We start from the raw sequence: 13,800 nt of genomic DNA, 5'->3' as shown, positions 1-13,800 counted from the left end.
AAATGTTGGGGTTCAAGTTCTATTAAATGGCCATGATACCCAAATGTTGAAACACTTGAAAGTGATGCAGCATAGCTCTAAAAAGCTGGCTAGAAAATATCACCTGAACATCTCTATGTAAAAAAGAAAGATATTTTACCTCAAAATGTCCTAAGTAAAGGGCTTTAAGCAGCAAACCAGTGTGTCTGTCCCGGGACCTGCAAGAGAGTGAGCCTTGTGCACACTCATGTTATTTCCCTATTCAGTTTAAAGGGCCATAATACCCAAATGTTTAAACACTTGAAAGTGATGCAGCATAGCTGTAAAAAGCTGATTAGAAAATATCACTTGAACATCTCTATGTAAAAAAGAAAGATATTTTACCTCAAAAGTTCCTCAGTAGCCACCTCCCATTGTAAAGGATTTCTAAGCAGCATTTTAGTGTGTTTGTCCTGGGACATCTGAAGGGACTAGCATCGTGCACTCTCATATTATTTCACCAGTCAGGTAAAGGAAGCTTACTATGAAATCTCATGAGAGTTAAGTCAAATCTCATGAGATCACAGTAAGAGTTCATGACCTCAGCACTGCTGATGCTGATTGGCTGCTGTTCATTTCTTCATTTTTTTTAATTTTTTTACCTGCAGCTGGGAGCAGCTGAGTATAACTTTTTACACAGAACTCACTCTGCTGAGCTGAGGAGATTGTGAGGTAAAATATCTTCCTTTTTTACATAGAGATGCTCAGGTGATATTTTCCTGTCAGCTTTTTACAGTTATACTGCATCAGTTTCAAGTGATTTAGCATATGAGTATTATGTCCCTTTAAATAACTTTTCTTTGTTTGAAATAGTTTTCTATAATTTAACACTAAGCATAGGCCTTGTTTACAGAGTTGCTGTTAATGAATTATCGTCCACAGTAAGTGTTAATTTTTACTGTTTTAAAGAGACATGAAACAAAAAATATTTAATGATTCAGATAGAGCATACAAGTTTCAACAACTTTCCAGTTTACTTCTATTGCTTAATTTACTTCAATCTCTTGGTATCCTTTGTTGAAAAGCATATGTAGGTAGGCTCAGGAGCTGGAACCTAGCTGCTGATTGGTAACTGCATATATATATATATATATATATATATATATATTATAATTTGCTTACTGATATGATCAGCTAGATCCTAGTAGGGCATTGCTGTTTTTTTAATAAAAGATGCCTATAGAATTTATCAAAATTGATAATAGAAGTAAATAGGAAAGTTGTTTAAAATTGTATGATCTAGCTGAATCATGAAAGAAAAAACTGTAGTTATCGTCCTTTAAAGCCCTTATTATTTTACATTAACCTTATTTACTTATTTTGCGCTTTGTAAATCTTGTCTGCAATATACCATTTACAGCTCCCTTTAAATCAAGGGAAAGTGCTGAACGAGAATTGGCACTGCTTTTACACTGTACAAATTATCGTTTTCCCCTGGCTGAACATTGGCCATAAGGCTCACAAAAGAAAGATTACAAAGAACAGGCCAAATAATGTGAAAGTATACACAAAACCAAATCCCTTCTTACAGTGTCACATCATCTGCATATGATTATTTAAAAAAAAATAAAAAAAAATTCAATCCAAATCTATCCGTAGAAGCAATAAACAATCTGAATTCCATTTGGATGTGGGCATTATGGGTACACTGGGAATGTTTGGCCAATAATAATGATGTATGTAAACTTTTTATATTTTAAAATTATTGTTTTTAATTGTTTCCATTATTGTTTGGTTCTTTTAGTCAATGTTTTATCTAAGAACAAGAAGAACATTGGGGGGGGGGGTGGATAATGTTCTCGTAGCTATTCTTATACTCTTAAAAATTATTTTCATAGTTCTCACACCAGTTAAATTCATTAGAGTACTGCTAGTGGAAACTGCCAATGATTCAATCAGAAGCGCTAGTCATACGACCCAGACATGTAACTAGAGCTTCTGATTGGTTCAGCAGCACTTTCTGCTCTTCACTCGCAGTGCTCTGTGGGTCCCAAAGTGGTTTTGCAAAGTGGTCAAACATATAGAGGTGCAGGGTTGCTAGTCTTAAATGACATGTTCCTTATTCAGAGAGGGATTGCCTGGTATTTTGAGGTTGGACTGACCTTGTTAGGCGGGATCAGACTGATATACTTCAGGAAAGTTCTTCTCTGTGAAAAGCATTATTGGGCTAAAAAACTCTGCTCCCAGGTGTTAAATCACCATGGTACAAGCTACTAAGCTATTGTTTATTCCTGAGATAGAGCTTCCCTTTCTGTTTTTAATTTGACCCTGTGGAAGTCTCCCAAGGGGTGATGGGGGAATCCAGACATGGACTCCTTGGCCAATTTGCTCAGAGGAATATGGCTGCACCTCACTGATGAGGCCAAATGAAGGTGGAAACAATGATCTAAGCTTGCCAGGTTCCTTGTTCAGAGAGGGATTGCCTGGTATTTCAGAGCTGAACTAACTTTGTTAGTCAGACTGATATACTTCAGGAAAGTCCTTCTTGGTGAAAAGCATTATTAGGCAAAAAGAGGCTGCTCCCAGGTGGCAAATCACTATAGAACAAGCTAACAAGTTATTGAGCTGTTATTTAGCTCCTGAGAAAATGTTTCCCTTTCTGTATGCTCTAACTACTTTGGGAATGTAAATCTTTCATTGGCCCTTGTAATTAAAACATATTTCTGCTCTCTTCCAATAGATTAACATAGATTAACATTTTATCAGAGTCTAAAAAATATTGAAACTGTAAAACACTCTGTATGCTGCAAAGGATTTTCCATGTTTAAACTCAACCCACCATTTTCCTTATTTGGGGGAGCCAATCCATACATGAATCTGGAGAAGACTGGGCTGGCTACTGCCATTGCCAATTTGGTGTTTCATTTGAGTAGCCACCAATCACTGACCATGTGCGACTCAGGCGCTGCATTGAGTTTTGGCTCTTCAGCTTTAAATACTCTAAATACGCTCATAGATAATTGATAATTGCCTTTATATAACAGCTCCTTAATATTAAAGGGCCATAATACCCAAATGTTTAAACACTTGAAAGTGATGCAGCATAGCTGTAAAAAGCTGACTAGAAAATATCTCCTGAACATCTCTATGTAAAAAAGAAAGATATTTTACCTCAAAAGTTCCTCAGTAGCCACCTCCCATTGTAAAGGATTTCTAAGCAGCATTTTAGTGTGTCTGTCCTGGGACATCTTAGGGAATGAGCATCGTGAACTCTCATATTATTTCAACAATCAGGTAAAGGAAGTTTACTATGAAATCTCATGAGAGTTAAGTCAAATCTCATGAGATCACAGTAAGAGTTCATGACCTCAGCACTGCTGATGCTTTTTATTTTTACCTGCAGCTGGGAGCAGGTGAAGTATAACTTTTTACACAGAACTTACTCTGCTGAGCTGAGGAGATTGTGAGGTAAAATATCTTCCTTTTTTACATAGAGATGCTCAGGTGATATTTTCCTGTCAGCTTTTTACAGTTATACTGCATCAGTTTCAAGTGATTTAGCATATGAGTATTATGTCCCTTTAAATCAGTTTCTTATGGATAGCACAATTTTCACAAACTACGTGTACTACAAGTTTTGCCCTTAATCCCTACCAAAGTTTTGGTTATGTGTTAAAGGATCATAGTTATAAGTGACTATTTCCTTGTTAATTTGTCTCTAAAATTGTAAGTATAATTTACAAACCCTAGGAAAAGGAGGTGATACAAAAATGTTTATTTTTTTTTGTAATAAAAAAATTAAACATTTTAATTAGAGAATTATTGTAATAGCTAATCACAGAAACACTTTATTTAGGGTAAATGCATTGAAGATCAGTAAAACCGTTGTTTAAAATACTATGAACAAACATCAACAGCAAATTATGGCAACTTTTATTATTTACTTTAAATGGGCACTGGATATGCATAGCACATTTTAGTAATTAAGTATTCCATTGTATCTGCATTTAAAGGGACAATCAACACCAGGGGCTCGATCACATATGCGGCGTTGCCCGCAAAACCTGGCGTTGGCTATTTTTAGATGAATGTAGCAATCACATATACGGCGCTGCATAGGCGGCATATGGGGCACGTATATTTTACCCATCGGCCGCTGTTTTTACGCCCATAAACTAACATAGAACCGGCGTTGTCCTTACGCAACAAAAATGGAGAAATTTTACTCCATATTCACCTCGCCACACATAGGCAGGCGCAGCAAGCTTTGCGCTGAGTATATAAGAACCATAACTCCCTGGAAGTATTAACAAACACCTAACACATGCACAATATGTACCTCTCAACCGCCATCCCCCCACCACAATAACTAATAAATGTATTAACCCCTAATCCATCAACCCTAATATTTTTTTATGTAAAAGAGCTGATTTCTTCATGGCAATGCCCTACAAAAGGCCCTTTTAAGGGCTATTGGTAGTTTATTGTTAGATTAGGGTTTTTTTTATTTTGGGGTGTCTTTTTTGTTTTTATAGGGGTATTAGATTAGGTTTACATTTTTTTATTATGGATAATTTTGTTTATTTTTTTTTGTAATCTTAGAATTTTTTATTTTTTGTAATATTAGATTTTTTATTATAATTTAATCTTAGGTTGGTTTTTTATTTAAATTTAGGGGTTTTTATGTAAAGATAAGATTTTTGGTAATTTTTTATTAATTTTTAAAGGTAGTCTTTTTTTATTTTATGTAATTGTAATTAATTGGGGTTAATTTAGGGGATGTTAGGTTAGGGGGCTTAGAGATTAGATTAATACTTTGCGTTGTGGGGGGATGGCGGTTTAGAGGTTAATAGGTTAATTAGGTAGATTGGATTGTGGGGGGGTTGGTGGATTAAGGGTTAATAGTTTTAATAGGTAGTTTGCGATGTGGGGGGTTGGCGGATTAGGGGTTAATAGGGTAATTAGGTACTTTGCATTGTGGGGGGATGGCAGTTTAGGGGTTAATAGTGTTGATAGGTAGTTTGCATTGTGGGGGGATGGCAGATTAGAGGTTAATATTTTTTTTAGGTACTTTGTGATGTGGGGGTTGGCGGGTTAGGGGTTAGACTTTTACAGGTGATTAAACATTTTTGTTATTTTTCTTAGGCGCCGGCGGATCATAAACTGCCGTAAGTCACTGGTGACCTCAGAAATGTCTATTTCCGCACATTTCTGAACTTTGCCAGTTTATCCGACTTACAGCAGTATATGATCTGACGGCACCATATATGAGATTCACCCGATGTGCGAGGTGAATTTACGGGCGGCATGGGTTTCAGCATTTGCGCTGAAACCTACGCCCTATATGTAATCTTGCCCCAGAATATTTGTTGTTTTAAAAGATAGATAATCCTTTTATTACCTATTCCCTAGTTTTGCATAACCAGCACAGTTATAATAATACACATTTTACCTTGGTAATTACCTTGTACCTATGCCTCTGCAAACTGCCCCTTATTTCAGTTCTTTTGACAGACTTGCATTTTAGCCAATCAGTGCTCACTCCTAGGTAACTTCAATGTTATCTATATGAAACACATGAACTAACTCCCTCTAGTGGTGAAAAACTGTCAAAATGCATTCAGATTAGAGGCGGCCTTCAAGGTCTAAGAAATTAGCATATGAACATCACTGGTTTAGCTTTCAACTAAGAATACCAACAAAGCTAAATTGGTGATAAAAGTAAATTGGAAAGTTGTTTAAAATTACATGCCCTTTTATCCAAAATGGCAGCAGACTGGAACATATTAATTCCTCAGGGCAATGTTGAACCAAAGCTGCTTCAATTATCACTAAATAAAATTGCCCAGACTACACTTTCTGCCACCTGGCGTGAATCACAGGTCAAACTTCTTCATAGAGCATATTTTACTCCTGGGAGAGGCCTTAGATGTGGTAATCTTGGATTTAATAAGTGCCCCAAATGTGCATATCCTGCAGCAGATTTAACGCATATATTCTGGGCATGCCCAAAAATAAGAAATTTCTGGCTCAAATTAGAATATTAGCTTAAAAACGTATTAAAGATAGCCCCTGTGACTCTAAAATTTTTTCAAATAGTATTCTGTTTAAATAGGGAACCTGGTAAGCAAATCAATGAAAAAGTAGTAATCTCTTCTATTCTTGCCACCAGGTATTTAATTTGCAAAAAATGGAAAAGCCGAGCACTTCCAAGTGTTGCTGAAGTAAAGAACTGCATGAAAAAACAGTGCATACTTGAGCAAAGGGATACAAATATAGACAATGAACAAGATATCAGGGAATTTTTTTAGTAAGTGGGCAATGTTCTTAAAGATATTTCCCACTACTGAAATAAATCATATAATTTTTCCATTTCGACACTCAGAAACAATCCTGCTAGGAAACTGGTTTGTTTTTTTGTTTGTTCGCTTGGTATGTTTGCTTTGTTTGTATGTCGACTGGTGTTTCTGGGCTTTTTTTTTTTGTTTGTTTGTTTGTTTTTTTTGCTTTTTTTTTTTTCATAGGGAGAACAAAATAAAAAGATCCCACAGAGTATATTTATATAATCAATAGAGGTTAGTTTCTTCCAGATCCGGATTGGTCTTCTTTTTTATTTTTTTTTCTTATGTGAATATACATTATGCAGGTATTGTTGCTGTTCTTGTTTTTTAAGACTCCTTTTGCGGCTTGGAATGGAAAAGCCAATGTTACTTTTGTATTATTCTTACTATGTTGGATTATAGATAAAAAAAAATAAAAAAAATAATGACATGCCCTATTTGAATCATGAAAGTTTATTTTGGACTTGAGTGTCCCTTTAAATAAATATTTGAAATAATTTAAAAATGTGTATCACAAGCTGGTATAGATAGCATTAATATCCCGCTACAATACGCATCTACAGTAATGGCCAAGACAGGTACATTATGCGGGAATCTGTCAGGCATGTATGATAGGCAGGTAAGTGGCGGCATCAGAAACAGTGTGAGCCCAAGTTTCATCTCTAGTGAGTATATTATATTCTTTATATTTATTTAATTTGCTATTTATAGATAGCTATGCATAATGAGTTGTTTAAACGTGTCAGCATTTTTAAAAGTAATAATAGTTACAAGTGGTATTTATTGTGTACAGGGAATCCAAGTTTCATGTTATTGCTGGTCTTGTGTATGTTAGTCTGTACTTTTGGTGACTAATTTATGCTTTTATTAGTTCTGCAAATATAAACCTCAAAAGACCAACATTGATATTTGTTCCCGCTTGTCTTTTAAGTCAATGATTTTTTTTTTTTTTTTTAAAACAGTTTTTTATTGAGGTTGTTATGTGATACAACATTAAAAGAGATACAGAGTTTGTCAGACATATAATAAAGAAATGTACATTGACTTCTCAGATAAAAATATTAATGCTCACAGGCTAATGTATGTTTTGCTAATAACAATATAACAGACCATAGGATAGAAGACCTAAAGAGATCTAGGCTAGGTAATAAATAACTAGTATATAATTGCGCATATATAGTTCACAAGTTCCATAAGTCTCAAGTACACAAAGAGCGGTGAAGCAAGAATGTGCATGAAAAGTGTAAAACCAGACACTCTATAGATGTCTGTAATAGAAGTGAGAATAACAAAAGAACTGGACAAACATAAATGGAACCTCGTTTTTCTTTTAGTATATAAATGCGAAGTAACTGTTATGTTGGTCACTCTTGGGCCAAATGTATTGTGATTGCTGTATCAAATGGCAGTAACTTCAAACTATTGTTGTGTAAGATATTAGGGAAAGGGGTGCAGTGGGCAAGAGCCACTTGTATAATAAAAGGGGAAAGGGGGGGCGTGTCCTACTAATTCCAAGATAGAGATCTTCTAAAGAATATGATGATCAATGCTAGGTCAGGTTTTATAAACATCTTAGGCTTTGTAAAAGTTGGTTCAAGTGTGCAGGATTTATGTTTTTAAGAATATCCTATATAAGCTTTTGTTTAGGTATCTCAATACTGTAGTATATTAAAAACAAACCTTTTAATAGGAAATCATATGATGTATACCTTAATCTGGGTGGACTTTTTAGTATATCAGTACTGTAGTATATTTAAAACAAACTGTTTAATAGGTGATCATATGATCTATACGTTATTCTGGGTGGCCTAGGCTTATAAGAGTGAACATTGCAACATATGTCAGGCAGTGAGGTAAATGTTAGTCCAAGTAGAATCAAGAGATAAAACAGTCCAGCGAACAATAGGAGTCAAATCAGAGAACAGGAGATGAAGGGGCCTATCTATCAAGCTCCGAATGGACCGCTGCTCCATAACCTGTCCGCCTGCTCTGAGCAGGCGGACAGACATCGCCGGAAATCAACCCGATCGAGTACAATCGGGTTGATTGACACCCCTGCTGGTAGCTTATTGGCCGTGAGTCTGCAGGGGGCGGCATTGCACCAGCAGCTCTTGTGAGCTGCTGGTGCAATGCTGAATACGGCGAGTGTACTGCTCGCCATATTCAGTGAGGTCTGGCGGACATGATCAGGTCTGCCAGACTTTCTTAAATAGGGGCCATAGTCTCAAACAATCCAGGAATTCAGGAAGATCAACAAAATACAAGATAACCCATTAGATACAAAATCATCAAAAAGTGCCAAATGAAGAAATAAATCTTTCATAAATAGGCACCTAATTTGTGCAAAAAAATGTAATAAGTATCTCAAACATATGCAACAAAGGAAAAGGTTCAGCACAATTATCCTAAGGGAGGTTGGAGTAAATTTTAAGTTAAGTTTATCATTTATGATTTGCCTTTTCAGTTTAGATGTTAGTTTGTGGGTGTCGAGCAGAGGATAGAGAGATGGTGGTACCAAAACTGTTAAAAAAAAACCTTGCCAGAATTTAAAGAAAAACTGTGAATTTCTATCCATTATGTCAGAAGGTACATAAGGTAACTAGAGTCGTACAATGTAATACAAAAAAACGGCTAATGCTTTGGCTATAGATTCTGCAAAAAAACACCACACAAAATGTAAAGTCTTAGGTACAAACAGACAGTTATTAGGAGGAATCTTATTTTTAGGTAACTGAACTTGAGTAGCCGATAACCTTTGAAACAGGGAGGTAGACAGTAAAGCTTGATTGGTCAATTATTATTATTATTATCAGTTATTTGTAGAGCACCAACAGATTTTGCAGCGCTATAAACATAGGCGGAATACAAGGAAACATTTATAGGGATCAGACGGGTAGAGGGCCCTGCCAAGAGACGCACTATTATAGTCAGCTCTAAAGAAGGTGATCTACAAACAGCATGGCTCTTAGGCTTACATGCTAAGGGGGTTCAAGGGGATAGCAACGGAGGAGAGGAAACGGTATAAAGAAAGGTTAGTGTAAGTTGTATGCATCTCTGAACAGTAGAATCTTAAGGGAGCAATCCCTTTTCCTGAACCTTATGTTAAAAATGTGAAGTTCATTAAATTTCTTTCAGCTCCAGAATCCACTAACATCCTGTAGCTAACTAAAAAACATTATAGTGATACACAGGAAGGAGAAAACATCCTTGTAGAATTGTCTTTACAGAATATTTGCTTAGTAAGGCTCCTCCAGTCCTTGCTAAGTTTTGGCTTTTCCCAGTTTAAATGCTTTCCCAGATAGGCCTGGGTGCAAATCCCAATAGGAAAAATTGCATATAATTACCAAACATCACACAAAAATAGTCATTACCTGCTTAAATGCACTGCACACAGCTAGGTGTATATATAAAAATACATAATACATAAAACCTGTACTGGCACCAGATTTATAGACATCAACCAGGGAACTATATAAAATCTTGAATGCAAACTCAGTAAACAGCAGAATTCAGCAACACTATTTATTTAAAACATAGTAAGTAAAGTTTTGGAGCAATTAATTGCTTGTTCTTTAGTCTGAAAAAAAGCATGTGATTGCTCTGAAACATATCTGTTACCAGGTGCTGTTATTGTTAAGGGAAGAACTTACTTGAAACAATACCAGCCAGAGGCGTGACTAGAAACCACAGGGCCCAGGTGCAAGACTCTAAGAAGCCCCACACCCAAAAAAAAAAATGAAGTGAATTTGATACATATTTTTTTTTTATTTATTTTTTTACATTTAACACAGAAAAAAAAAATGTGAACCAGATTACATGTCTGCAAAAGGAGGTACCCTGTGCCCACAGTCTGTGAGATGGTCTGACCCCCTATTACTGTATATAGTGACACTGTTTAACCTACCAGTACTGTATATAGTGAGTCAGTTACACAGTCTGTAATCTGCCGGTAAGATGGCTGGCCTGACCCTACCCACCCCAGTACTTTAGAAAGTGACTTTAGTAGTCTGTGACATAGTCCAGCCCCCCGTACTGTATATAGTGGTACTGTATAGTTACACTTTTTACCCCCTCCTCCCATGCTGTAGTAACAAGGTCTGTAATTTGCTGGTTCCACAAACATACACACACACACATACATGCAAAAATACACACACAGTCACATACATACATACACACACACACACATAAACACCAATGGGTAAAACAGAAACACTAACCCCTGTAGTCAGAGACACTAGTGAAGCATCACGTCACACTCACATGATATCAGTGCAGGCCAACGTTTTTTATAAACAAAAATATTTATTTTTAAGCTGGGCCCCCACCCTTGGGGGCCCAGTCGCAATTGAGACCTCTGTGCCCCCTGTAGTTTCGCCCCTGATACCAGCTTAGGAATACATTGATGAGAATCCTGCTAGAGAATTTATTCTAAAATTCTTGTCTCCAGCTGGAGCTGGATTTACCAAGAATAATTCCCAGTTTGACATCCTGTACAGATTAACCCTGTAATGGTGGATAACCATCTAAATATAAGGTCTAATATATTTTTTATTCCATATGACAAGGATATCTTCTGCAATACCTTCTTGACTGAAAGGAATATTCTACTGCAGATTGTTCTTGGGGGTCAGTCTGAAATCTTCATGCTCTTTTCCTGGTAGAGGCATCTTCATTGTGTTAATTCTGGAAGCTATCTTAATTAAAAAAAAAGGCTTCCTTTGAGAGAATGCTGTCAAACATCTATTTCCCTTTTGATGTGTCACAGTTTTTTTCCCCACTCTTGCATATTTTGTCATTCTTGCGCTTAGTAGTCACTATCGGCTAGATTTAGAGTTGGGCGGTAGCCGTGAAAACCAGCGTTAGAGGCTCCTAACGCTGGTTTTAGGCTACCTCCGGTATTTGGAGTCACTCAAAATAGGGTCTAACGCTCACATTTCAGCCGCGACTTTTCCATACCGCAGATCCCCTTACGTCAATTGCGTATCCTATCTTTTCAATGGGATTTTTCTAACTCCGGTATTTAGAGTCGTGTCTGAAGTGAGCGTTAGAAATCTAACGACAAAACTCCAGCCGCAGAAAAAAGTCAGTAGTTAAGAGCTTTCTGGGCTAACGCCGGTTCATAAAGCTCTTAACTACTGTACTCTAAAGTACACTAACACCCATAAACTACCTATGTACCCCTAAACCGATGTCCCCCCACATCGCTGCCACTCGATTAAATTTTTTTAACCCCTAATCTGCCGACCGCCACCTACGTTATCCTTATGTACCCCTAATCTGCTGCCCCTAACACCGCCGACCCCTATATTATATTTATTAACTCCTAATCTGCCCCCCAAAACGTCGCCGCCAGCTACCTACACTTATTAACCCCTAATCTGCTGACCGCAAAGCACCGCCACCTACATTATCCTTATGTACCCCTAATCTGCTGCCCCTAACACCGCCGACCCCTATATTATATTTATTAACCCCTAATCTGCCCCCCTCAACGTCGCCTCCACCTGCCTACACTTATTAACCCCTAATCTGCCGAGCGGACCGCACCGCTACTATAATAAAGTTATTAACCCATAATCCGCCTCACTAACCCTATAATAAATAGTATTAACACCTAATCTGCCCTCCCTAACATCGCCGACACCTAACTTCAATTATTAACCCCTAATCTGCCGACCGGAGCTCACCGCTATTCTAATAAATGTATTAACCCCTAAAGCTAAGTCTAACCCTAACACTAACACCCCCCTAAATTAAATATAATTTTAATCTAACGAAATTAATTAACTCTTATTAAATAAATTATTCCTATTTAAAGCTAAATACTTACCTGTAAAATAAATCCTAATATAGCTACAATATAAATTATAATTACATTGTAGCTATTTTAGGATTAATATTTATTTTACAGGCAACTTTGAAATTATTTTAACCAGGTACAATAGCTATTAAATAGTTAAGAACTATTTAATAGCTACCTAGTTTAAATAATTACAAAATTACCTGTAAAATAAATCCTAACCTAAGTTACAATTAAACCTAACACTATACTATCATTAAATTAATTAAATAAAATACCTATAATTACCTACAATTAAACCTAACACTACACTATCAATACAGTAATTAAATACAATATCTACAAATAACTACAATGAAATAAACTAACTAAAGAGCAAAAAATAAAAAAGAACTAAGTTACAAAAAATAATTTTTTTTTTACAAACATAAGAAAAATATTACAACAATTTTAAACTAATTACACCTACTCTAAGCTCCCTAATAAAATAACAAAGACCCCCAAAATAAAAAATGCCCTACCCTATTCTAAATTACTAAAGTTCAAAGCTCTTTTACCTTACCAGCCCTGAACAGGGCCCCGTGCGGGGCATGCCCCAAGAAGTTCAGCTCTTTTGCCTTTAAAAAAAACCATACAATACCCCCCCCTCAACATTACAACCCACCACCCACATACCCCTAATCTAACCCAAACCCCCCTTAAATAAACCTAACACTAAGCCCCTGAAGATCATCCTACCTTGTCTTCACCTCACCAGGTATCACCGATCCGTCCTGGCTCCAAAATCTTCATCCAACCCAAGCCAGTCAGATTGAGCTCGCATGGAACAGCCAATAGAATGCGAGCTCAATCTGATTGGCTGATTGGATCAGCCAATCGGATTGAACTTGATTCTGATTGGCTGATTCCATCAGCCAATCAGAATATTCCTACCTTAATTCCGATTGGCTGATAGAATCCTATCAGCCAATCGGAATTCGAGGGACGCCATCTTGGATGACGTCCCTTAAAGGAACCGTCATTCTTCAGTTGGACGTCGCCGGAAGAAGATGGGTCCGTGGTGGAGGTCTTCAGGATGGAGCCGGTCGTCATCGGATGAAGATAGAAGATGCCGCTTGGATCAAGATGGTTGCCGGTCCGGATCGCCTCTTCTTCCCGGATAGGATGAAGACTTTGGAGCCTCTTCTGGACCTCTTCAGCCACCGGATGATGGATCGCCAGCCCCCGCTTGGGTTGGATGAAGATTTTGGAGCCAGGACGGATCGGTGATACCTGGTGAGGTGAAGACAAGGTAGGATGATCTTCAGGGGCTTAGTGTTAGGTTTATTTAAGGGGGGTTTGGGTTAGATTAGGGGTATGTGGGTTGTAATGTTGGCGGGGGGTATTGTATTTTTTTTTTTTTACAGGCAAAAGAGCTGAACTTCTTGGGGCATGCCCCGCAAAGGTCCCTGTTCAGGGCTGGTAAGGTAAAAGAGCTTTGAACTTTAGTAATTTAGAATAGGGTAGGGCATTTTTTATTTTGGGGGTCTTTGTTATTTTATTAGGGGGCTTAGAGTAGGTGTAATTAGTTTAAAATTGTTGTAATATTTTTCTTATGTTTGTAAATATTTTTTTATTTTTTGTAACTTAGTTCTTTTTTATTTTTTGTACTTTAGTTAGTTTATTTCATTGTAGTTATTTGTAGGAATTGTATTTAAT

This window comes from Bombina bombina, chromosome 3 (assembly GCF_027579735.1).
Source record: "Bombina bombina isolate aBomBom1 chromosome 3, aBomBom1.pri, whole genome shotgun sequence".
Classification (NCBI taxonomy): Eukaryota; Metazoa; Chordata; class Amphibia; order Anura; family Bombinatoridae; genus Bombina; species Bombina bombina.
Note: the sequence above shows the minus strand (reverse complement) of the source record.